The sequence below is a fragment of the Perognathus longimembris genome, chromosome 5, assembly GCF_023159225.1.
Source record: "Perognathus longimembris pacificus isolate PPM17 chromosome 5, ASM2315922v1, whole genome shotgun sequence".
Lineage (NCBI taxonomy): Eukaryota > Metazoa > Chordata > Mammalia > Rodentia > Heteromyidae > Perognathus > Perognathus longimembris.
This window is the reverse complement of record NC_063165.1, coordinates 48,385,243-48,411,181: the sequence shown is the minus strand read 5'-3', so window position 1 is coordinate 48,411,181 and position 25,939 is coordinate 48,385,243. Positions and strand designations below refer to the sequence as shown.

General features: G+C 45.7%; 2 protein-coding genes and 1 long non-coding RNA gene across 3 annotated transcripts in view; 2 read left to right on the top strand and 1 right to left on the bottom strand.

Moving 5' to 3' along the window:
* The window catches only part of Kpna1 (karyopherin subunit alpha 1), a 596,817-nt gene that overhangs the window by 149,145 nt on the left and 421,733 nt on the right, over window positions 1-25,939 (top strand). The window lies entirely within an intron of this gene.
* Window positions 1-25,939, top strand: part of Sema5b (semaphorin 5B) — a 129,069-nt gene that overhangs the window by 45,934 nt on the left and 57,196 nt on the right. The gene's annotated exons all lie outside the window — the stretch shown is intronic.
* LOC125351774 lies at window positions 736-14,489 on the bottom strand. Its single transcript, XR_007211013.1, has 3 exons — window positions 14,266-14,489; window positions 10,843-10,844; window positions 736-766 (listed from the first exon to the last, which is right to left on the bottom strand). It is a non-coding gene; the product is annotated as an uncharacterized LOC125351774 (long non-coding RNA).

Here is a 25,939-nt window from a genome sequence, read left to right as displayed (position 1 = left end):
TACATGCAATGAGAGACTGAGGAGGCAATTTGGAGCTATTTAGTTGTGTGGCCATCATGTTGAGGGGAGCATGCTTGGGAGACCCAAGTTTTTCCTAGGCCTTACACTACTTACTGTCTGTGGCCATTCTCTTCTTACCTTTCTAGGGTTATATCCCAACCTTAGGTCTAAGTACTTTTATTTCATGATGACGTGAATTGCTCAAGACGAAATGTTTCCATTAAATGAATCCATTTTACTTTTCTCTATAGTTATAAGTAGAAATGTACTTGGATTCCTAGGAACAATTGATTTTTCTGTAGGTCATTTACAAAGGAATGTCAAATAAGTGGCATCCTCATATATGCAGATAGAAAGATTGATGTAGCTTGTCTAACTTAATATCTTTACAGTATAATTTTTAGAAATGAGTTGAGAACATGAAAACACAGTATCCTAAAAAGCATTTTATTCATTCTAGAAATTTTTTGAATCTGTAAATGTATTCAATATCATACATATATTTCAAGAAAATCTCTGGGATGAAATAGAAGAAATTATTTTTTTTCTCTATGTGTTTTTCCTGGGCCTTCACATTTGCAATCTTATCTCTGGGGAATCTTGTGTTGGACAAATTTAGAATGAAATCTGCTTTCCTTTTTCCTCCTCTGTAGCTTACTTTGTCATTATTCTTTTTTTAAAATTTTTATTGTGAAACTGATGTACAGAGAGGTTACAGTTTCATACATTAGGCATTGGATACATTTCTTGTACTGTTTGTTACCTCCTCCCTCATTCCCCCCTCCCCCTTTCCCTTTCCCCCCATGAGTTGTTCAGTTGATTTACACCAAACAGTTTTGTGCAATACTTATTGCTTTTGTAGTCATTTGTCTTTTTACCCTGTGTCTCTTGATTTTGGTATTCCCTTTCAATTTCCTAGTTCTAATACCAGTATACACGGTTTTCAATGTCCTTTGTCATTATTCTTAAGGAGACAACATTTTGATATGCCCAGAATTCCACCATGGGTTTCTGTTGAAGCAGAGGAGCCAGGAGCTTCATAGGGCCCAAAGACGTGAGCCCAAGCTAAAGGCCACAACAGACACCAGGAGCTGTAGACAGGTTGGCAGCCTCTGACTGACAAATGACAATAAGGGAGGACTTGAATGACAGACCCAGACACCCTCATACCAATGAACCCATTCCTCCTGGTCATTGTGGAAGTCATTAGGGGATCTTCAAGCTCTCCCATTGGCTGTGGGGTGAGAAGGTTAGGCAGACAGGAGAGGGTCTACCCTGGGCCTTTGGACTGTATGTGCAGCTTTTAGCCCAGGAGAATGATGTGGACCACTTAGGAGAGGCAGCAAAGGAGGAGAAGAGATGTTGGCTGGAAAATTATGGACAAGCCTTCTGTGCCATAAGAGCTAGGAGGGTCTCCTTTAGTCTTGCTAGCTATTTATTTAACACTCTGAACAGCAAGCTTGATTATGAGGCTGATGGACTCATTTCCTACCAAACCCAAACTGGAGGTGACCTGACCTCACTTCTCCTTTCTTTCTCTTTTTCCTGCCATTCCTCTTTTTGGCTTCCATAGCAGTGGGAATGGAGAGAACCAGGAGTTTCCACTTACTGAGCATTTGCTAAGTGCTCAGGCTGAGGGGATGGGGACTGGCCAGCAAGTCCTATGGTGACTAAAAGGGAATGTTTGGTCAACATCAGTAGGCCTAGGCGTCTCAACATCAGTAGGCCTAGACGAAGCCTGTAGACCTTTTCCTCACTTTAGCGCTACATCACCAACGAGAGGTAACTTCAGGCTGCATTTGATTGCTAAACAGATAACTCATTTGTAAGCCAGATAACATAGTCATACTATCTGTTCTGGATGCTTACAGAAGCCCCAGATCTCTGTCCTTTCACATTTCTGGCAGTACCTGACCTGAAAGTGTCCTTTGAGCCAAGCCCACACTAACCGGAAGACACTAAAGGAGCCAGAGTGGTTCATCCTGAAAAAGAGCTTTAGACTTCGTAAGACCTTGGCACAGCTAACTGATTTTTTTTTTTTAATAATCAGATTCATATTTTTGCTTTTTGATTTTCTGACATATTATCAAAATATAAAAATAGGGCTGGGAATGTGGCTTAGAGGTAGAGTGCTTGCCAAGCATGCACAAAGCTCTGGGTTCGATTCCTCAGCACCACATAAACAGAAAAAGCTGGAAGTGGCGCTGTGGCTCAAGTGGTAGAGTGCTAGCCTTGAGCAAAAAGAAGCCAGGGACAGGGACTCAGGCCCTGAGTCCAAGCCCCAGGACTGGCAACAAAAACAAACAAGCAAAACAAAATATAAAAATAAAGAGAAAGACGAAACATAGAGATTTTTTTTTTATAGACTATAGAGAGCCACCCATTGTTTCACTAATGGGTTATGAGAAGGTTAGACTGCAGTTGAAGAGACAGAACTCCGACTACCAGTTCTAGAAGGTTCTCTGTAGCTTTCTCTCAACCAATCCTCCCCCCCAGGTTACTTGACTTCCTTAGTATATCCTGATAATTTATTATACAGAGGAGGCAGGGCTTCAGCTTCTAGAGCTCAGAGCAACCCCCAGTACATCACACCTGCAGCAGAAAAAAATTTAAGTTTGACTATAAAAAGAATCTCTGGGACTTTTAGGAAACATCAGGAACACAGAGACAGAAAATAAAAAAGTAAAAGGAAGCAAGCTTATCCTTGAGTTGACTTAGATGTGGCTTTGGTTGGAGGTCCGTGGAAAGATCACCCAGTGCTGGGTGGAGTGACCTCACTACGTGACATTTGGCTGTCTGTGGTTGTGGGTAAAGACCTGTGGTTACTTCATCCTACAGCAGCCCTGCCTGGCCAGCCTTGGTCAGCCTGGTGCCTATCACCCCTCCTTCTGCAATCTGAGGCACACTCTTGCTGCCGAAGCCTTTAATCCTGTCTGAGCCGCTCAGAGAGAGCAATTCTCGAAAGAGAGAATGACCGGCTGGTGGACAGGCCTGGGATCTGAGCCCACCCCATTCCCGGGTGACCAGGGCAGCCGAACAAACACACTCTGGCCTCAGGCCCGAGGGACACCAGGCAAGGTGCCTGGAGGAAATGGGGCAGTAGAATAAGAGGAAAGTGAATGGTTTCTCTGCCTTCCCCATTCAGTGTGTGGTTTCCATGGGGCTCCAAGAGTGTTTACAGGCAGCAGACCTGGGGGTGGGGGGAGGCTCTTGGGGACCTGGTCTGCAAAGCTGAAGTGACAAGAAAAAGAAGCCTGGACAGGGGAGGAGGAGGGCTGGGGCACTTGAAAAAGCCAAATAAAAAGTTGGCTGGTGAATGCTTTTTGCCAACCATAGTCAATTCTTAATTACCCTCGTAATGGGTGGGAGCAGTGGCAGGAATGATTCAAGGCAGCAAATAATCCCAAACCATTTAAATGACATGATTTTTTAAAGAGAGAAAAGGAGATTTCCCTTCCTAATGATGTCTGGCTCAGGCTGACGTTAAATGAGGGAAGTATTAGCAGTGAGCTCCCCAGGGATCAAGGCTTATTTAACATGTTTATAAATTATTTAGGGTTCACATTTCCTGATTTTGTGAACGGGTGCTGGGAGGGGGCTGGTAGTCCTCCAGGAGGTGAAGAATCTCTCCCCCCCCCCCGCCCCCCAGGGACTATGTGCTCATGATGGAAATCCTAGAGTGGGAAATGTAAAAGATGGGAGAGGTCAGGCTAACCAGCTGCTGTTCCTGTGGGAAGAGACACCTGCCCCCAGCCCTATGGTTAAAAAAGAAAAGAAAAAAAGAAGGGTGAGGATCTCTGCTCTTGAGCATTGTATAGCTCCCTGCCTCCTAAATTCATGAAGTGCACCTAAGGCCCTTGCAGTAGAGGGCCAGTCTCCGGCCTGCCCCCCATCTCTCCAGCTGTGCTCCTGACAAGAGGAACAGTCTGCAGGGCTGGTGACCTGCCAGAGGCTCAGTGGTGGCTACAGAACACTTGGAAGTATACCCAGGGTTCCAACTCAAGTGTGTCTGTCCATCCATCTCACATTGGATCCTGGCTGATCCCCAAATTCAAAACCTGCTCTCTTGCTTGTTTCTAGAATATGACTCCTGTTGCTCCTTCTACCTGTGGTCAGGATTGTCTGGCTCTCTAGTTTCCTCCCCTGCGAGGAGCCTGCCCTGCTTTCCAAAGTGCTCTCTGTCTGCTCAGAACACCAGTGGTTGTGTGCCTCACTGGCTCAGACAAGCTCCCCTTGTGTGACAGTCCTGGTGTTCCTGTCTCATTTTACCCAGATGCCTTCAGGAACTTTTCCCAGAACCCTCAACTCTGATTGCAGAGAGAAGAATTACAAGTTCATAAGTTAGATCTTCATCTCGGAGTCTAGTTGTGCCCTTGGGGATGTGGTAACCTTATTTCCCATTAGGGCCCTCAGTTATTGGTTTTCCCAGGAATGTGTCATGTGTAGTCTGGTTGCTCGAGAGCCATGGTTGGGTACAAGTCTTTCCTCTATAGCCCCTGAGACTGCATCCTCCTACGTGCTGGGGCCCAGTCCCCTCCCCCTCAGTACCACCTGTGTGCCCGACTTGACAAGGTCTCTAAGGAGCCTGGGACTTGCATTGTGATCAGCTCTTGATGTCCCTTATGGACAGGGAGAACTGCTCGTCAAGGCAGAGAAAACAGCCCCGTGGGATCCATGGAGATCACATGGAAAGCCATGCAAGCTCATGTGCATGTACACATGCTGGCCTTCATGAGCCAAGTGTGTGCCCAGGCCCACACTTGTATGTGCCACTCCAATAACTTGCCCATTCCTTCTTCACCTTGTCCTCAAGTGGCAGCTTGGTGACATGCCTTAATTTGGTAAGTAATTTAGTAAGCTGGGCACAGTGGCCTGTGATACTAGCTACTCAGGATAAGTAACTAAGGTCTAAGGATTGTAATTCAAATCCAGCCCAGGCAGGAAAATTCATGAGACTCTTATTTCCAATTAACCATTAAAAAGCCAGAAGTGGAGGTGTGGCTCAAGTGGTAGAAGGCCAGCCTTGAGTGAAAAAGGTAAGAGGCAACACCTAGGGCCTGAGTTCAAGCCTTAGTACAGGCAAAAAGAAAAATACCACTACTAATAATTTGGTGACACATACAGCAACATGGAGGGGTCTTGAAGATATTATGTAAGTTAAGTAAGCTTTATAAAAGTGCCCATCCTGTATGATCTCACTTATATGTGGTAGCTAGATGAATCAGATTCAGAGAGACAGAAATAGAGCACTTATTCTTAGGAGCCGGAAGTAGGGGTTATTGTTCTGAAGGCATAGAGGAAAATAAAAGAGTTCTAGGGATGGATGATGGTGATGACAGTGTAACACTGTGAGTGTGTTTAATGTCACTGAACTGTGCACTCAAAGACAGTGAAAATGGCCAATGTTATGTTGGATATATTTCACCACAACATAAATAATAACAACAACTGCGCTGCCTCTGGAAGAGAGCTGCTCGCCAGTATGATGGGCCTTGCCACTCGCTCTGCAGAGCGGGTAGGTCGCAGTTACCTCCATCCTGCCTAGACCCTGCATATATACACACACACACACACACACACACACACACACATATATATATATATATATATATGAGAGACCATACATTTAAGAAAAAATAAAGTCATAGTTACAATTGGGAGTTAGGAATGCACTGACATATGGAAAATTTAAGGAGCTATTGGAAAAGTTTATTTAAGGGCTTTGGCCCCATATGCTGCTTTGGCCCAAAAGACCAGGTAGGTAGCTTGATGTTGTGAGGATGTTGGGAAAAAACCTGGCAGTTCTAACCTGGCCTCAAGCCTGTTCTTACGTCTTTAAGCAGTTGTCTTTTCTGCAGTGAGAAGGAAAGTATACTGAGATTCTAGGTGGGAAGGAAACGTTAGGGGGACATCTCAATTGTGAATCCTGCTGTCCCTGATGAGGCTGTGGCTGAGTGCCATGTGGCTTTGATCTGCAAGTGCCTGGAATCAGAACAAGAGAGAGGGAAGCCCTGGAAGCTGGCAAAAAGCAGCGTTAGCACAATGAGAGTTAGTGCTATTTACACAGCAGGTAGCCAGCATATATGGAATGTGTAACCCCTGGAGGTGGCATAAACTAAATATAGGAATGGATGCAGGGTGGGTGTGGAAACACTGGTGGATGGCAGTCCATGATGGGTGGGCAGGGGATGCTGGCTGTGCAGGTGGTGTCTGAGGTCCCTATGAGGTGGAGTGGCATCGATTCCTCGAAGTGTATATGAGGTGGGGATTCTGATCTTTCTCTTTGGGAGATTTTTTTTTTTTGCCAGTACTGGGCCTTGGACTCAGGGCCTGAGCACTGTCCCTGGCTTCTTTTTGCTCAAGGCTAGCATACTCTGCCACTTGAGTCATAGCACCACTTCTGGCCATTTTCTGTATATGTGGTGCTGGGGAATCGAACTGAGAGCTTCATGTGTAGGAGGCAAGCACTCTTGCCACTAGGCTATATCCCCAGCCCCTGGGAGATCTTTTTTTGTGTGTTCACTTTGTCCTTAGAGCTATGGGTATCTCTGCTGATCCTTCTCAAGATAGCCCTTCTGAGATCTGGGGATTTGGATTTTTTTCTGCATCCATGATTCCATTTTATGCCATTCTTTGTCTTCCAAACTACAAAGCCTCAGTTCTCTATCTTTACTTACTGATTTGTGACTGCTTTCTTTTTTTAATGCTGGTACTTTTTGTTTGTTTTGTTTCTGTACTTGAACTCAGGGTCTTGTACTTTCCTTTTTTTTTTTTCCACTCAAGGCTGGTACCACTTGAGCCACAGTTCTACTTCGAGCTTTTTGCTTTTTAATTGGAGAGAAGAGTCTCATGGACTTTCCTGACTGCGCTGTCTTCGAACTGCCATCCTCCTATCTTAGCTTCCTGAGTAACTAGGATTACAGGCATGAGCCACCAGCACCTGGCTCCTCTGTTGCACCTCACAGACCACTCTTTGAAGATGTAACTGGACATCTTATATTTTATGTTTGACTCCCATCCTTCCCAGCTAATCCACCATTGGGCAGGCTAAAGAAAGCCAGAGAGAAACTGGGCAGAAGGATGGGGATGAAGAGGGTGAAGTCATACAGTAGGGGTGGGAACAAAGCTATCACAGCTGCATGACCCTGCAGCAGGTTCTCAGAGGTCTGAAAAAGAGCAGCTACCTGCCTCCCCTCTTATTTTACCTTCCCCTTCCACTCCACTGAGCAGAACATATATTTACTGAGAACCTACTCACTCCTCACCAGGTGAGATGCCGAGTATGGTACCTTTCTATGCAAACCCTGCTGACTTGGTCTCTCTTCCCTGGACAAGGCCTTGGCCCAGTTCTCTCAGGGGTCACATGGCCTTGTGTGAGTGGAGATGGTTCAGAATGCTGGCACTGGGAGATAGGCCTAACCAGCCACTTTGTTTCTTCTTCAGCCCAACCCCCTCCATTCTTAGTTACCTATGTAGCAGTTAGATTTGGAGAAAGAACTTTGGCTCCTGTGCATGGGAGCACATTCGAGAACAAGCTGTATCCTAATGGGCTTCTACCACCCAGAATTGATTTTCTTCCTTGCAGAAGGCATTTGGGATGCTGTGTAAGTCTCCAAAGCCCTGTGCCCCGCCTCCCACCCTGCCTGTGCCCATTCAGCTGCTCGCTTGCTTCCCCTCCCCAGCTGAGCCAGTGCTGCTTTTCATGAGCAACCGACTGCACATGGATTCCTGAGCCATGATCTCATCAGCGTGTGAGAGGCCAAGCACGTCCATCCCATCAACTTACATAGGACAGAGAGGGGTGCCCTGGGGTCGGGGTGGGGCCAGGGCTGGTGGGGGTGGGGATGGTCTTTGGGCTCCTGCCAAGGTTAGTATAGGCACAGTCTTGCACTGGGCCTCAAGCTGTTACCTCTGTCTGCACATTTGAGAATGGCCACCAGGGGGCCAGGTTGTGGCCTCACATTACCTGCAACAGAACCCCAGTGATAGAGTCTGACAGAAGGGGCCTTAACTAGAAGGCCTTCCTGCTTTGGCATTCCTTTAGTTAGCAAATATTTATGGCATGCCAACTGCAGGCTTACCAAGGGCACCTATGGAGCCCTTGGATTGAAACTGTTTGGAAGGATAGCCAGAAGGCGGGCCTGCTGAGCACTGTGCGAGAACTAACACATCAGAATCTCAGGGGAGCCTACAGGTCTACATTTTAATCTTGTCTCTCAAATGATAACTTTTAGGCTTTAATGTTTAAGTCTTAATTTTATGGGTTGACTTGGTTTGCGTACAGTGCCTACCTATTTGGTCAAGTATTCTGAATGTTTCCCGTGAGGGTGTTGTCAGATGAGATTAACTTTTGGTGGTCACTGTCACTCAGTTCTGGCTCTTCTCTAAGTTGTGGGTCTCAACCTTGTTTTCCTCCACAGATCACAGTGTCATTCTAGGTTTGCCAGACTTAGCAAATAAAGGAGATGTCCAGTTACATTGAATTTCAAAAAGCACTGAATAGTATTTCAGCATACGTATGTCTTAATGCAATATTTGAGATATACTTACACCATTGTCATTTGCTTATGATTCAGATTTTTTTAAAATTGGCAACCCAATGATAGCTCTGGCCACTCCTTTCTCCAACCTGGAGTCAGAGTTTGCTTCCTGTGATTTGTACAATCCTTTACAAAGGGCTTCTTCGGGTGTGATTTCATTCTTTCCTTGTACCAGTGAGTGAGGAGGCAGAGCAGCCATCATCATTATCGTTATCATCATCATCATCATCATCATCATCATCACCATCCCTATTTGCACAGCTGAAGCTAACACTTGGGGACGGTTAGAGTTTCTCAGCTGGGATCAGAGCCGCCCTGGCTATACCGTGAGACCACCTGAAGGGCATTTAAATCACTCACACAGTTGTCTGATGTGTATGATGTTTGCAACCTACTTTGAAATGCATCAGAAATAAAATGGGTGAGTGCCTGGGTAGAGGGATGATGGATTGATATGTAATAAAGGAAATGTAACAAAATGCTAATGATAGAATCCAGGTGGTGGGTAGGCAGGTGTTTACGCTGCAGTCTTTTAACTGCTTTGTATGTTTGAAAGTATTGCTAATAAAATGTTGTAAGTGTGGGGGGTGGAATTCAAAACCAAAACCAACCTGAATGTACTGGTCCCTTCCAGCTCAAGGAAATGAGAATCTCTGCAAGTCTGACTAGGGCAGCCATATTCTTTCAGCTACTAAGTGATCCGATCAAGCTGGTCACTTCTTTCTGTGTATCCAGCTGTCTTCATCAGTGGTCCCTCAAGCAACAGTGTGATAGTATCTGGAGGACTAGTTACAACAGATTCCTGGGCCCCACCCCTTGACTTCCAGATTTGAATAATTTGCATTTTAGTTTCTAAGGGATGCTGATACTGCTTGCCCTAGGACCACACTTTGAGAAGGATTTCCCAGACTGGAACATGAAAGCTGATAGCACAAAAACCACATGCTCCATCTGTCAGCTGTGGAACTCTTCAGCTGGGTGAGGGTCAGAACAGGCCTCAGAGAAGAGCTGGCATTCGAGCCTTCAAAGTGTGGTTTCCATTGGAGGAGAGGGCATACTCATGGAGATAGGCCATGCATAATAGGTAGCTCGACTTGGGAGGTAGAGACAGGAGTGGGAATGGAGGGCAGATGACTAGATAGGCGGCAGGAGAGTTAGCTTGTGCCACATGGAAAGGGTCAATACGCAGGGCATTTGGGTTTATTGTGTAGGCAGTGGGGAGCTGATAGGGGAATTTTAGCAGCAAAATAATGCTAATGAGTGGTCACTGTTGATTTTTGTGCTGGCAGCTCTGTGTAGGACCAAGCAGCAAGGAGAAGAGAGATGAAAGATAGTAAGCTTTTTAGGAGGCCATTGTGAGCATCTGTAATGAGAGATATAATAATTACAACTAATAATGATGATAAAACAGTGGCTGACATTTATTGAGTGCTTTCTGGGTGCCAGACAGAGCTCTGTGCTTTAAGTAAACAGTATCTTTTAATCTTTGAAACTGACCTCATTGAATTGGTCATGCAGATGAGGAAAATTATTCGGAGGGGTGAGGAATGCCCAGGATAGAATTTGAATCCAGGTTGCTCATCTCATGAGGGATCACAGTGGCTCATCAGGCTGAGCCTGGGTGGGGAAGGTGATAGGTAGAAGGAGACTGGTACATCTGGCTCAGGGTTCATGTCTTTCCTTCCCTTCCCAGACTGAGGCCTGCTCCAAGGGAGGTATCTGTCCTTTGCCTTCCAGTACTTGTCCTCAGGTGCAGTGGCTGCTTTCCTGGCTGGCAGTGGCCCAGCAGGACTGTCTTCAATCCTATCCTACATGACCAGAGAGCCCAGTCCCCATCCCTCCTGTTGTCCAGTGCTCTCTACAGCTGTCTGCAGACCACAGCTCCTTTGGGGACTTGGCTAAAGTTTCCAGAAAGAAGTGGCATGGCTTTCCCCGTCCTTTGTGTCCCTGCATTCCTCGGGGCTGAGCAGAGGCCTCATTTAGGATTTATTGCAGGTGCTCTTCCAGCAGGCCTCTCCCAAAGCCACTCTGTACCCAGGCAGTTCCACCAGGGAAAGAGAAGTCAGAAGCTAGAGCCTGAGTTGCAGGGTGAGTCAGAGATACAGGCTTGCAAATAGCAAGTCTATTAGCTGTTATTATAACTGGGCTCCATGAATGTAGCGTTTAAGGGACCTTGGCAGCACTGGCCAGGTTTAAAGAGAGAGATTCATTAAGCACTGGAAGGGCTTTGTCAGTTCGTGACCATCCTTCTGTCTCTTAAGAAGAGCTGCTTTTATAGCAGATCAGAAAGAGGCCACTGTACTTCTCTTAAAATCCCCTCTCCTTCATTCCCATCCCCTGGCCTGGAGCTAGAGCTCTCTATTCTGCCACCAACCCCCCAATCTCCATGCCTGCTCACCTTGTGGCACTGTATTTGAAGGGTTCTCCCACATATGCCCTTACCTGACCTCCCCACACACTGAAACTCAGAAGGGCCAGTCCCCTGCCTTGCAGGAATGAAGGGCTGGATGGCATTGGGGCTGTGTCCTGGTAGTTGTAGGAGAAGCAGTAGAGGAGTGATGGTGGGGCTCACACAGGCAAGTGAGTGTATGTGCATGTGGGTGGGAGTTTTGGGGTGTGCTGGGGGCAGTGGCAGGGTGCAATCCCAGGCCAGGAAACCTGTCTGCCACCTGTGTGGGAGGGAGAAAAGGGATCCCTTAGTAAAGAGGGCTGAGTTGGGAGCCAACCCCAGAAAGTCTGCTTGCTGGAGCTGGACAATGGGGCTATGTTCTGCCCTGTTCTTTTCCTCCAGCCTCTCCTTGTCAGCCAGCCACCTGCAGCCTTCTCCCTCCCTGGTTGCAGCAGCTTGTGTCCTGTGTAGGGAGCAGATGGTGTGTGTGTGTGTGTGTGTGTGTGTGTGTGTGTGTGTGTGTGTGTGTGTGTGTGTAGGGCTCTCCCTTTCTCCCCACTTTCCTCAGCCAACCATTTACTCATAGGGTAGTGTGGGGATGGCAGCCGCACTTCCATCAGCCCAGACCTTGCCCCAAGGAGTCGGGACACAATTATGCTATGGAAGTTCAGGAATCTGGGCTGGAAAGGCCAGGAAGTGAGCCTGGTGAAGAAAACCCTGACCTCCAGGAAGAAATCCTATCTTTTTTTGTACCTCTTTCTCTATCCCCACCCTTTTATCCCTCCATCTGGGACACCATACTGTCTCCCCTCTGGGGGAATCTGCAACCTACCAAGTTTGCAGTATTATGCAACTTCAGTTCAGGCTCCTGAAACTTATCTCTTCCCTGTTTTATTTATTGCACAAGCACCATCATAACAGCAATAACATAAACCACAAGGGAGGGGGGAACCTCTCTATTTTATGACCTTAACAGATAAACTGTCTTCACTTTTCTCCCTTCTGTTCAGTTACACCCCTCTGTATACCTTTTTCTCTCTAAAAGATGGGGGGAGAGTGACTAGCACCTTTCACTGCCTGCCAGGCTCTGCCCACTCATACCTATGGCAGAGAGGGGTGTGGACCTGCCCTTGGGGGGCTGCATTCACATGACAGAAGCTGAGTCGGAAAGCTTGTACCCCTTGATTAGTGGCTCACTGGCAATCTCTCAGAGAACTGAGAGCTGCATGCAGTTTGGCAACTCCAGACCAAGAAGCTGGTAGTAGAATGAGAGAGGAAAGACATAAATGTAACCTGAAGGCAGGCTAGGCTCAGGGAGCCCAGGCCTCAGTTTTATTGGGTAACCATCATTTCTCTTTCATGCTCCAGTCTCAATACTGCCTTGACCTCCAAATAGGTGTTACGTGTGACATTTCTGGGAAACACTAGGATATTATTATTTCTAGCTCTCAGATTTCCAAACAAACTAAGAAGACATTCTGTAATCATCATAATGATCTCAGAAGGGAATCTCCAACAATGTCCAGGTGCCCAGCCTCAAATTCTTATCCATATCCAAGGACTCCATGAAGCCTTGGCTTGGGGTTATTCTGGAGCACAGAGAGGGTGCAAGGTGGGAAAACAGATGAGTGATAACTTCCTACTCTGAACTCTTGGATCTCTAGCTGCTGCCAAGGCCTTCAACTTCCCATCTGTTCAATAGGAGTGATGTGTCTGTGAGTTCCTAGGGGTCTGATGGCATCACAGTTGTGAAGAGCAAGGGAGAAGCCATCTGAGTAAAGGCAGTGTGCATAATTCCTGATGCTACCTGCTGGGCCATCTATGTGCACTCAACCCCAGCACCTGAACATTCTTTTTTTGTTTGTTTGTTTAATAATAATTATTTATTTATTGTCAAAGTGATGTACAGAGGGGTTACAGTTTCATACATTAGGCCATGGGTACATTTCTTGTACTGTTTGTTACTTCCTCCCTCACTCCCCCCCTCCCCCTTTCCCTTTCCCCCCATGAGTTGTTCAGTTGGTTTACACCAAATGGTTTTGCAAGTATTGCTTTTGTAGTCATTTGTCTTTTTATCCTTTGTCTCTCAATTTTGATATTTCCTTTCACTTCCCTAGTTCTAATACCAGTATATACAGTATCCAGGGTACTCAGATGAGATACAGTGATAGCGCTGGGACAATCACAGGAAGGGGATACAAGTGGATCATCGACAAAAGAAGCTATGGTTTCACATGGCATGTTGAAAGTAATTACAACAGTGATATAACACTTGTTTCCATAAAATGGAGTTCATTTCACTTAGCATCACCTTATGCGTTCATAAGGGTATAAATATTGGGCTCCTGTGATCCTCTGCTGTGACTAGCCTAAACCTGTGCTAATTATTGCCTATGAGGGAAACCATAGAGTTCATGTTTCTTTGGGTCTGGCTCATTTCACTTAGTATAATTTTTTCCAAGTTCTTCTATTTCCTTATGAATGGGGCAATGTCATTCTTTCTGATAGGGGCATAAAATTCCATTGTGTATATGTACCACATTTTCCTGATCCATTCATTTACTGAGGGGCATCTGGGTTGGTTCCATATTTTAACTATGACAAATTGTGCTGCAATGAACATTGTTGTGCTGGTGGCTTTAGTGTGTTCTTGTTTGTGGTCTTTTGGGTAGATGCCCAAAAGTGGGGTTGCTGGGTCATAGGGGAGCTCTATGTTTAGCCTTCTGAGGAATCTCCATACTGCTTTCCAGAGTGGCTGAACAAGTTTATATTCCCACCAACACTGAACATTCTTGTCCACACAAATGGGGCTCCCTTGCCCCAGTGCCGGGCCAGTAGCTATGAGTTAAACAAAGAAACAGATAATTCAAAATATAACACCAATAAGGCAAAATAAGGTATAATGCAAGAATGATGTTTATTTGATTTAAACTCTAGGGGTAGCTGGTCCAGGCTATTTTGTGTGATGGATGCCAGTGTATGTGGGGGAAGGACTGGGATGCTTCACATGAGCGCAGTGAAGCCACTCCTATTGCCATTGGTTTAGTAGCCATTATTTGAACATCCTATAAATCAATATATACTCTCCATAACAGGGCATGACCTCAGTCTGTTACTGCTGGATTCCTGGAAAAGCAGGGAGTGAGAACTACACTATATTTAGAGGGGTGCCACCAACTCCGGCCTGTTCCTGGTTCCCATGGACAAGTTGTGGTAGGAAGAAGTCAAGTCAGACAGTAGAAGAAGTACCTGGTCTATGCAGGTTGGAGAAGTGGCCCAGCTATGGCAATTGTATCAATGGATTCATTGGTCAAGAAGTCCTCGTTGAGTGCTTACTCTGTTCATGATGTTATTCATGATTTACCTTCACAAGAATTTTACCTGCTCCACAAGTCTGTGAAGTTACTGTTATCATGGCATTGTTGCTGTCATCATCATTAACCCTGTTTTTAAGAATAAGGGAGGCAGTGGGACTGTTCCCACCATAGTAAGGTGTGGCTGGCCTCAGGTTTCAGGGCATCCCACCTATGGTCCATATTCTTCTCCCCATAGCCTAGCTGCTTTCTGAGAGCCTTGGGACAGTGTCCTGTGCAGAGGCTTCACCACCCATGCAGCAGTGTATGACACCTTCCCAATTGGGTATTCAGGGTGAGAAGTGTATTCATTCATTCAACAGACATAGGGCGGGGCATCCAGAGGTGAATAAGACATTATTCTTCCCAGCTTTCAGAAGACCTATTAATAATTTTGTTTCTCAGCTCATGATAGGTTTGGAAAACATTTTTGATCAATTACCTTAAGCAGAATTATCACCTGCCACATCTTCCTTCTCAAGGCTGCTTTATGAGGGTCTATGCATTCAACCATTAGTGAGCACGTTATCCAAAGTCTCTGTGGCCAAGAGAAAGATTCTTACCTTTTGTTCTCTTATTCCATCAAATAATTTAGTGTTGGTTACACATCAGGCACAGGGTTGGCAGCTAGGAATGTGGCACTGGGCCAGGCAGACATAGCACTGCTCTTACAAGTTTGCATGCATTAGTTCTTCCCTCCTACTCCAGTGTGTTCCTAGGATTCAGCTGCTGTGTTCAGGAATGGTTTCCAGGCATGGCATTTCTAGATTACTGTGGGGGCTTCTGAGGAAGCCAGCCTATCTTCTGGGAATCACAGACTGGAGGCTAATGCTCAAGGACCAGTTGATTCTAGTTGATCCTTAGCTTTAGAAGGAAGCAAAGGATTCTTTCCTCTCCAAGTTCCCTGCATCTTGACTTTTCTGTAAGATCTTTCCCAATGGAGAAGCCTAGAAAGTCTCATAAAGTGAAGACCATTCTGCTCAGTCCCAGAAAGTGGCAGTATTTTGCATAGGGGCCCTATTTCTCCGTGGAATTTGTCATCACAGGAAATGAGTGGTGCTCGAGTTAGACCCATAGAAATTTCAGTCCCAGAACTGTCATTTCCTTGCTGTGTGATCTTGACCAAGTCATTCATATTGCTGAGCCTTGGATCCTTAGCAGGAAAGTAGGGCCAATAGTACAACCTGTGACAATACCATGAGGATTAAATGAGATGTTGTTCATGGAACCATCTAGTTGCATATTTGGCATATCAGAATTGGGCAACTACCCTTTCTTCCAAGGACATCTGAGCTAGCGAGCGTTGAAAAGGTATGGAAGGTATAAAATTCCCTCATTCAATAGAGACCTGCTCATGAGTGTAGTGGTTCCTAAAGTGTGGCCCATAGACCAGCAATATCAGCATCACTTGAGAATTTTCTGGAAATGCACACTTTTATGCCTCACCCAGATGCAGTGAATCAGAAGCTGGAGAAGCAAGTCTTCCGGGCGATCCTGATGCCCACAGAACCATGCAGCTGGAGATGGCATACCAGCAGTCAACGGACCAGATATCTTCATAGATGTGTTTTGTGTGGCTTCTGTCATCCCCTGGAGCTGAGGAGCAGCTGCCCTGAAGAGTGGCAGTGCCCGCCTGATGGGGCTCATGATCTTTACCCTGCCACTCCTTTGTGTGTCCCTACCAGCTGGCTTCCCTTACTGACTGCCTCCTCCCTCTGGGCATCCATGTTTGCAGCCTGAATTCTCAGTGAGTGACAAATGTGGGCCAAATCCCAGACAGAGAGCAGCTAGGTCTCAGCTGGTCCCAAATGTCAGCCTGAGACACAGAGCTACCAGCTTAGCAGGAATAGGAACAGGGTAGACAGTTTTCTAACTCCTGAAGTGTTCAGGTCCTGCTGATTTCGCTTCAGTATTTGGTTTGAAGTGTTGTGAAATCCCAGTACATCACACACACCCACATTCAACTGTAAGTCCAAAAATACCCTCCACAGCCAACTAGAGATGATTTTTACATTTTCCCACTACCTTGGATTATCTGCCTCGCTGCTCTCTGCCACCTCCGCCGTTGGCACAGCTAATGAGCAATTACTTTCTTTGCACTGGTGAATGTGGAAAAGCAGAGAGAGCCAGTGATGCCAGTGCCTGCAGCCCTGAACTGCTCCAGTGGACCACAGAAATATCAAGGCAGGTGGGCCCCAGGAAGATCTGGAGGACTTGAGGACTGTGATGTCTGGGGGAAGGGCAGAATGGGAGTAGAGCCAGCAACTCTCATCCCAGAAGCTGGAATAGAGAAGCATGATCCAAGGTCCTGACAACACCAGGTGTTCTGACTGGAAGTGATGAAGAAAATGGATCCAGAAGCCAACATGGGGTGGAATATAAGGAGAAGGGCTCTTCATAGAGGGAGAGGAGCTGTGTTGGGCTCACTCAATGAATGAGGAAAGGGCCTGGGAAGCTTCTGTTCTGTTTCCCCAAAGTGTGGAGAGAGTACTAAGCCACCTTGGGTTCCTTTTAGGGAGAACTCATCACGACAGCAGTTCATTAAGGACTGTAAGAACCTTTGCTCTGACATCTAATAGCTCTTAGGGCAGGTCCAAGCTGTGTCTCTGAGCCCCAGTTCTCATCTTGAAAAGGGCAGAACACCTGTTTTATTGGCATATAGTGAAGATAAGATGAAGATGAGATTTGTTAAACAGAAAAGAATAAATAGAGTAAAGGCCACTAAAAAGCTTAGAGATAATTATTTGAGTGTACAAACCATGAATTTTCATCAGGAGACTAGGCATCTGGAACTTGGAAACTTGGGGGTCATTGATGAGGAAAAATAGAATCAGAATAAGGATTACTTAATGAGCAGAAGACTGTGGAATGCTCAAAAGAGGAACTCTTCACAGACAGTGATCTCCCCCAAGAAATGAAACCCAGAATTGGGGCTTTTGATTTAGGACTCATGTAGCAGAAAGATGCAAATGAGTGCCTTATATATAGTGATTGGTACCAGACACAGCTATGGTTACCAAGAAGCATGGTGTCAGTAAAGTGACCCCTTGCTTTCCAATCCAGCTTCCAGGGACAGAGGGAGGAGCTTTGTGGCCAGGAGCCTGGAAGGAGCACATAGCCTCAGGTCATGTCCAGGTAAGGTATCCTTAACCTCAGGAAGATCAGAATTTGCCTGATCTTTATTACTAAGAAATACATTTCCGGGCTGGGAATATGGCCTAGTGGCAAGAGTGCTTGCCTCGTATACATGAAGCCCTGGGTTTGATTCCCCAGCACCACGTATATAGAAAACCGCCAGAAGTGGCTCTGTGGCTCAAGTGGCAGAGTGTTAGCCTTGAGCAAAAAGAAACCAGGGGACAGTGCTCAGGCCATGAGTCCAAAACTTCCAGTCCGAAGCACAGCAGCTCTCACCCTACTTCTAGGTCACTTTATGGAATAAAGAATAAAGCAGGCCATAATTACAACGAGGTGGGGAGGTATCGATGCAGAAGCATAATCCAAGTTAAACTGTAAAGGAGCGTGCCATTGCCTCCCAGTGCCCTTTCTATGCCAATCTTTGTGAGCCTACGATTCTTAACGTTCCTGAGGCTCATCCAGATAATCTGGTGACATGAAGACTAATTGAATTTTTGATTTAAAGCTTTCTGGGGGAAATGTTTCTGGGCCTTAGAGAAGATCTTGTTTCCTAGGAGAGAGTGGCAAGTTGGGGAGGTCAGGAGTACAGGAGGATGCAGGTACAGACCACAGCCCTGTGCATGGCCTCTCCTGCACACAGCCTCACCTGGAGCCACGTGGAGGTGTGGAGTTTGTTCATGACCCCCCGACTGCTCCTTCTCTAACCTCCTTCCCCAGAAGCAGAACCAAAGCTGGTATTCTTGCACAGTGACTGGCTGAGAACCAAGATACAGCAGAGGAGGAAGCCAGCCTGCTTTGTCCTACAAGGAGTATGACTTGTAAACTAGAATGTGTTAGTTATACATGGTGACATGGGCTGACATTGCCTCCTTCCTGACAGACAGGGCTTGCCCAAGGGAGTAAAAGTTGTCTCTCTGGGTGTGTCTGGAGAGGAAGCTTGTCTGTGCATAGACTTTGGAAGAGAACGGAGGTGTGAGCCATTAACAGTTCTCTCTGACAGTAGCTGGGGCTGAGTGCCACCGCTCAGGTGGGCATCTGGACACAGCATCATCACCACCAGCTATACCCATTGCTTTTTTTTTTTTAAGGGGAACTGGGGCGGGACTAGGGTTTGAACTCAGGACTTTGTACTTGCTAGGTAGGCACTCTACCAGTGAGCCATGCCTCCCACCCTGCTTTTCACTAGTTATTTTTAAGATAGGGTTTTGCTTCTTACCCAGGCATGTGTCTGAACTGTCAGTTGCCTATTTTAGGCTTTGCATCATTGCTGGCATGGCAGGTATGAGACGCTGTGTCTAGCTTCCTCCATGGAGTTGGAGTCTCCTGGACATCTCTGCTCAGACTCTCTTGGAACTGGAGCCACTGAATCTCAGCCTTCCACATAGCTAAGATGACAGATATGTTCCACTGACACCCAGCTTACACCTGCCACCACTTACTCTCCCATGAAATACTCGTTCATTCAACTCAAAATGTTTCTTACATACTTCTGAAGATACATAGAGGCCATTGGTGGGTTGTTGGAACAGAGAAATCTAAGCTTGTTCTCAACCTTACAGTTCATAGGCTCAGATTCAAAAGTATTTGTGAGGATAATTTTTCCAAGGCTAATCACATTTAAAGGCTAATTATAATAAGCATTCTTACATTATACTTGCATGCAAACTCAATTCAGTGGCACATGAAATAGATCTTATGACTATGATTTCCTTTTACAAAACTGTTGGTCAGAGTGGCTAAGTATTTGCTTAAGGTGATTCACCTGGTCAAAGTGGCCCATGTCTAATAGTAAATTGTAATTACTACACAGATATGTGAAGGTTGCTTCTCTGGGTCACTTTTTAAGTCATCAGCCTCTTTACCATTCCTTCTGTGCCTCCACTTCAGATGAAAAATTCCTTATCTTATGTTTTTAGATACTGGAAGATTCTAGTGACCTAAAAGGATGGGAGTGTCTACCTTAAAAAATCTAACCAGGGAGCCAGATTTAAAGCAAACAAGGATGTGTGATTAAGTACCAACTAAGAGGATAGGTGTATGTCATAGGAATGCGCTGAGGGTTGGAAGCAGGAACTTCTGTAGGCTTAAGGTAATTCAGGATGTCCTTCTGGAAGTAGGTCTTGAATCAGCAGGATTCAACATAGCTGCAAGAGTCATTTCCTGCCAGTTGGAAACTGAGACACCTGTGCCAAGAAGTGTCCTATACATCCATTTGTGAACTCATTCATATAAACCAGCATCAGCCAAGCTTCTGCTGCATAACAGGCCCTGTATTGAGGCTTAGGAGGCAGAGCTAGACATTCCCTTAGAGATCCTCATCAAATGCAGCCTTGGCTTATACTGATGACAAGTCCCTAAACCCAGAGCTGGGATAGTCCAGATTTTGTTGCACTCTTATTAACAAGTGGTCACTTATCTCCCTGGAGAGAAGAGGTTTTAGGGAAGGGAGTGTACTATGTAGAAAAGCTCTTGGCTGTAAGTGGTAGAAAATACCACCCACAATAACATTAAACATAGGGGTTTAAAATCACTTGACAAAAGGTTTTGTATTGGCAGTGGATGCCAGTGTTTGCTCAGTGGTTTAAGGGCATCAGGATATTCCATTATCTTCTTGTTACATCTACTTCTGCCACATTTTGTAGCTCAAGACAGGGAAGGAAGGGGTTAACACATGTTTTCTGAGGAAAATAAGGTCTATCTGAATATGCAACAGGCTCCTACTTGTACCTCTTTGGTCAGAACCAGGAACATGGGCACCCTACACTGCATCTCACCTGGGCCAGGAATGTGGCTACACTGTGAAACATGGGACTTGCTATCAAGGAAATGGGGGAATAAGTATCAGAGAGGTAGACAATAGTGTTAGCCAGCGGTGAGTGCCAGGGACCTTTTTATACAATCCCAGCCACTGAGTTTCCTCCTCTACTTCCTGCACAACAAATATCTGGGCTAAGTATAATTCTATAAACCTGCTTCTTCCTACCTCTACATCAGAGGCTGTGTCCACTCACTCTTCAGTACATGGGGACTAAATCTAGGTGCCTCTATTTCCTTCCCTGACTAAGCAAGAGCCCATTCTTGTTTCTACTCAGTGTCACCCACTGTGGAGCCCCTCTGGGAAAGTAAACTGGAGGGAGATTGAAAGGGGAGGGATGGTGTTAATTAAACACCAGATGTTTAACTCTGTTAATTAATGGCTCTGTCACTCTGAGTGACATCAGCTTTCTCTTCCCTGTCTCCTTCCACTTCACCATTCTCTCTGCCTCTGGAGGGCCTCAGTCTAAAGCTGAAGAGCTCAATGCTTGTTCTGTGGGGCCTGTGGCCAGTGGAGGATAGATGGAGTAAGCAAGCCAGGGAGGCCCTTGGGGACATGGCTTCCTGTCTGGAAGGGAGTGGTAGACACATTGGCAAACTGGAATGGGAATAGATAGGATTAGTGGAAGAGAGTATAACCCAAAGATCACAAGCAAACATGCTTTGTTTGGCACATGTAGAGATTTCAAAAAATATAAGTGGTTGCCAGCATTTACACATGAGGGAATTAGCCATAAATCCAGATGTATAGATTTTCTTTAAGGATGGACAGGCCTGGGCCAGTGTCGCTTGGGGGAGAGGGTTGAAAGGCAGCTGTCTTCCCTGTCCCATCCTTTTGGCTCCTATGTCACTTGCCAGCTGTGATGACATCAAGGTGGATGTCCTGGCACTATCAGAGGTAATGTGCCATGAGTTGACATTGAATTGGGTATAGGCAATGTGGGAGAGGGGAGTCTGGGAACACTGAGACATAAGTGAGGATAGCTTAGAAGGGAAGATTGTAGGATCATTGACAGATGTGGGGAAGATGGGAGAAGCAGGTTAAGGAAGATGGCAGGGTTCATTTGAGGCAGGCAGTGAAAGGTGTTTGAGAGGGACATGGTCATGTGGGCTGGAGTCCAGAAGGAGAGGCTGCAGATCTGGAGAGTTGATGGGTGAAAGTGGAAGGCTTGGAGTCACGGATTGCTGAGACTACTCAAGTGTGACCATGATGACAGAAGAGGAAACAGAAGAAGAATTAAACCTTGGAGAACCACGTATTTGGGAAATAGCCAAGAAGGAAAGTTAGGAGGAACCTGGCCAATACGGTGACAGCAAAGTCAGTATAAGTATGGCCCATGATTTTATAGCATTTTCTTCTTTATTACCTGCGCTGACGCCTGTGTAATATTTCCAGAAGATCATGTGGCCGGGGAAGTGAAACACTGCCAAATGCTCCATTTTTTCTGAGATCCTGTGTTTCTGTCTCCTCCTATATCTGCTTCAGCTAGCTCCCAGAGAGACAGAAAATCCACCACTGACATCATGGTCAGTGGTCCTTTCCTTTCTTTTCTTGAGTCCTATCTCTAAAGACTTTAGAATGAAAGGCGTTGTTCCAAATTAAAAAAAAAACACTTGAATATCAATCTAGAAGTGACCTACTAGGAAAACAACTGTCCAAGCATTCTCTGCTCTGCCATCTGTGTTCATGTTGGAGGGTGTAGCTTCCATGAATGATGCAAACACACCAACTCCTTGATTCTCTAAAAAAAAGAAAGAAAATTTCTTTTTGCTATAGAGCAGCCAGCCCAACTCTTCTCTATTGTACTCATCCCTCTGTTCTCTGGCTGTGGTTTGCACATGTATGAAATGAGGGTAAATGTCTGGGGATATGGCCTAGTGGCAAGAGTGCTTGCCTTGTGTACATGAAGCCCTGGGTTCGATTCCCCAGCACCACATATATAAAAAATGGCCAGAAGTGGTGCTGTGGCTCAAGTGGCAGAGTGCTAACCTTGAGCAAAGAGAAGCCAGGGACAGTGCTCAGGCCCTGAGTCCAAGCCCCAGGACTGGCCAAAAAACAAAAAACAAAATGAAATGAGGGTAAAGTGGTTGTAAGAATTAAGTTGGATAATGATGGTGTGTGTGTGTGTGTGTGTGTGTGTGTGTGTGTGTGTGCGCGCACACACGCACACGCATGCCCAAAGGTGCAGCTTGAGCCTGTCTCTCTACTGAGTGATTTCCGTTTGCATGTGACACCCAGAGTGCAGAAAGCAATCGGCAGATGTTACTGGTCTCACTTCATTTCCATAGATTTACAAGCATCCCTTTATGTGTTACTGAAAAATCGGGTGTAAATCCTATTTTAAGAACAGTAGAACTTGTTACTTGAAGAACACTTTGGAAAATCCTTTTGGGAAGTGAATAGTGATCATGCTTTGTATAACTTTATATGATTGTTCATGGATTTTTTTTTATTAGATTGCAGTTCACTTGTATGGTCTTTCACATAACCTTCTCTTTACACCTTGGGACTGTCCATCTCATGGGACAGACACTGTCCCCCTGTTTGATTATTTTTATATATCCAGTCCATCTCCCCTTTCCCTTCCCCCTTGGGTTGCACATCGTGGGCCCTGATGATAGTTCCTTCTACAGTGGCCTTTTATTCCTCCTGACATTGTGTGGCCCTGATTTTCTAGGGACATCTAACAGACCCTGTTCCTCCTCACAAATTCAGGATAAATGAGTCTGGGTGCCAGAAATGTGGTGGATGTGGCAGATAGAAATAATGGCAACCAAAGCGTCCCTTGTCTATCCTTGCAGCCTGCAAACACTTCACCTTCTTGGGAAAAAGAGATGAAGATGTGATTCCGTTAAAGACCTGGAGGCAGGGGAGCTTTCTGAGATTTGCTGGGTGGGTCTTTAAACGTGGACAGTGTTTCTGGCTGTGGTCCAGGGGTAGACAGAGAGTACTGTGGAAGAATCATTAGAGAGATATGATCTTCTGGCTTTGAAAATGCAATGTGGGTGGCCTCTTGGACCTGGGAAAGGCAAGGAAATGGATTCTCCCCCAGAGCCTCCAGACCAGAGCACAGCCGGCCACTATCTTGATTTCAGCCCTGCGAAGCCCAAGATGGACCCATGGAACTGTTAGACAGCAAATGTACATTGATTTAAGCCACTAGTTCTGTGGTTCTTTGTTAGAACAGCAACAAAAGCCACATCCAGTGGACAGCCTCCCTGTTCACCGGCGGGAGGTGAGAGGGAGGAGGGGGGCACTCTGGCCTCATGCCTAATCTCATCTCTGCATGATTCACCACACAGCTATGGACTTCAGATTCTCTCTCTTCTCTCAGGGAGATGGATAGTGGTGGTTGCCAGTTTAGCTAATCCCCAAGCCATTCAAGTACCTACTGTCCCAAGGTTGGGATGGACAGCAGAGGAATTTGCTTCACTCACTGGTCAGGGGTAAATGTACCATTGGAGGAGAGGGAGATGCTGCCAGTGAGTTTCAGATTGAGGGATGAGCAGAGAGAAAATCCTCATCTGGGAGTGTTATCAGCACTCTTCCAAGGACCCTCATGCTAGAATATTTTAGGAACCACCATCTCCAGAGCATTTTCATCTTATACAGCTCAAACCCTCTACCCATGATATGGTAATTCCCCTTTCCCTCAGCCCCTGAAAATCATTTGACTGTTCTGTCTACTTCATTTAAATGGAATCATGTGTGTTGTTTTTTTTTTATAGATGGCTTATTTCTCTTCACATAGAATCTCATGGTACATCCACATTGTAATGTGTCAGCTGAATAATACTCCTTTATAGGGCTGAATAATACTCCTTTTGTTGTTGGTATATACCACATTTTTCTTATTAATTCATGCATTGATGGGCACTTAGGTTGCTTCCACCTTTTGGTCATTGTGACTAATACTGCTTTTGAACATGTTGACCCAGGCAGATAGAGTGCTTTCAATTCTTTTAAGTAGATAACTCCATAAGTGGAATTGCTAGATGAAGTGGTGGATCAAATATTTACTATTTGAAGCTGGGTGCTAGTGGCTCACACCTGTAATCTTACCTATTCAATAGGATGAGAAATGAGAATCTTGATTTAAAATCGTCTGGAGCAGGAAAGTCCCTGAGATTCTTATCTCCATTTAGTTAGCAAAAGGTGGGAAGTGGAGGTGTAATTCAAGGGGTAAGAGTGCCAGCCTTTAGCAAAAAAGCCAAGTGATAGCACAGGACCCAGAATTCTAGCCCCAGTATACACACACACACACATACACACACACACACACACACACACACACACACACACACACACACACACACACATACACTTGAAGAACTGCCATAGTATTTTCCATAACTGGCCACACCATCTTACATTTCTACCAATTTATTTTAACCACCATCAAGGGTATACTTCAGCAGCATTCAGCACATTTCACATTGTTATGTGACCAGCACCATCTATCTCTTCAGAGATAACTACCTAGATGTGGAAGAACCATGCAGGAGAACGTGGAGTCATTGACCTTTCCTGCTAAGCAAACGGGTCTGTGCTAGGAAAGCTATCGGCATGTTTTCAAAGGTAGTTTCCTTTTTCTAAAGCCAGCCACATTATCTGATAGCAAAATGTTTTCACAGTGTGTCTACCCATTGGGAGGAGACAGGAGGCTGCTCTAATGAATAGATAAGCAGGATATGTGTTTGGCAACATCCTTAGCATTTAATTCCAGTAATTAAAGGAGGCTACTCTCCTTTGTTTTCTCTTTCCTTACAAAAACAATAAAATATTACAGAATATTGGAGAATAAAACCCTGATTGTCATCAAATTACCTTGATGCCACTATATGGCCCCTACTGCTCTGGGCAAGGCATAAACCAAACATTCTTCACTGTTTCTTTAAGGCACACTGCAGCTCCATGAAGCAGGAACCTGGTGAGGACATTCAGCCATCTCTTTCCTGTGGTGGGCTCTTTCCCTGTGAGTTTGGTCCACTTCCTCCACAGACTTATGTTCCCCTATTAATCTGCCCTCAAGATGTTCACACTTGTTGCTTTTCCCAGTGATGTGAGCATGCCGGTATGTTCACGCTAGTTGACTTACTATGTTCAAAGGAATAAGGCCAGAGACCACAACCACAGTGACAGTGATTGCAGATGGCGCTTGGGAGGTTTCCCTGCAATGGCCTGAACTTTCACAAGGCTGTGTTAAAAAGTGTCATTTCTAGCTGGCTGTCCCTGGCTCATGCTTGTAAATCCTAGCTATTTCAGGATGCCGAGATCTGAGGATTACAGTTTGAAGGCAGCTCAGACAGGACAGTCCATGAGACTCTTATCTCCAATTAACCAACAAAAATCTGGAAGTAGGAGGTGTGACTCAGTGGTAGAGTACACCCAGGGTCTGAGTTTGAGTTCCAGTACTGGTACACCTGCGTGCACATGCAAACACACACACACACACACACACACACACACACACACACACACACACACACTACCTACCTCTCTGCCCCAGTAGAGTTAGGATTGAAAAATGCAGAGGCAAGGAATGAGTTTGCTCTGGGAAAGGGCAGGGTGAGAAGGAGAGCTTTCCCTTATGCTCAAAAGGCTCCCGAGCCTAAAAGTGTTTCCAGGCTGTCCCCCCTCAGCCCTTGCCCTCTGCCCCTGCATCTGGTCTCCATCTGTCCTCTGGGCCCCTGTCTCTCCCTCAGAC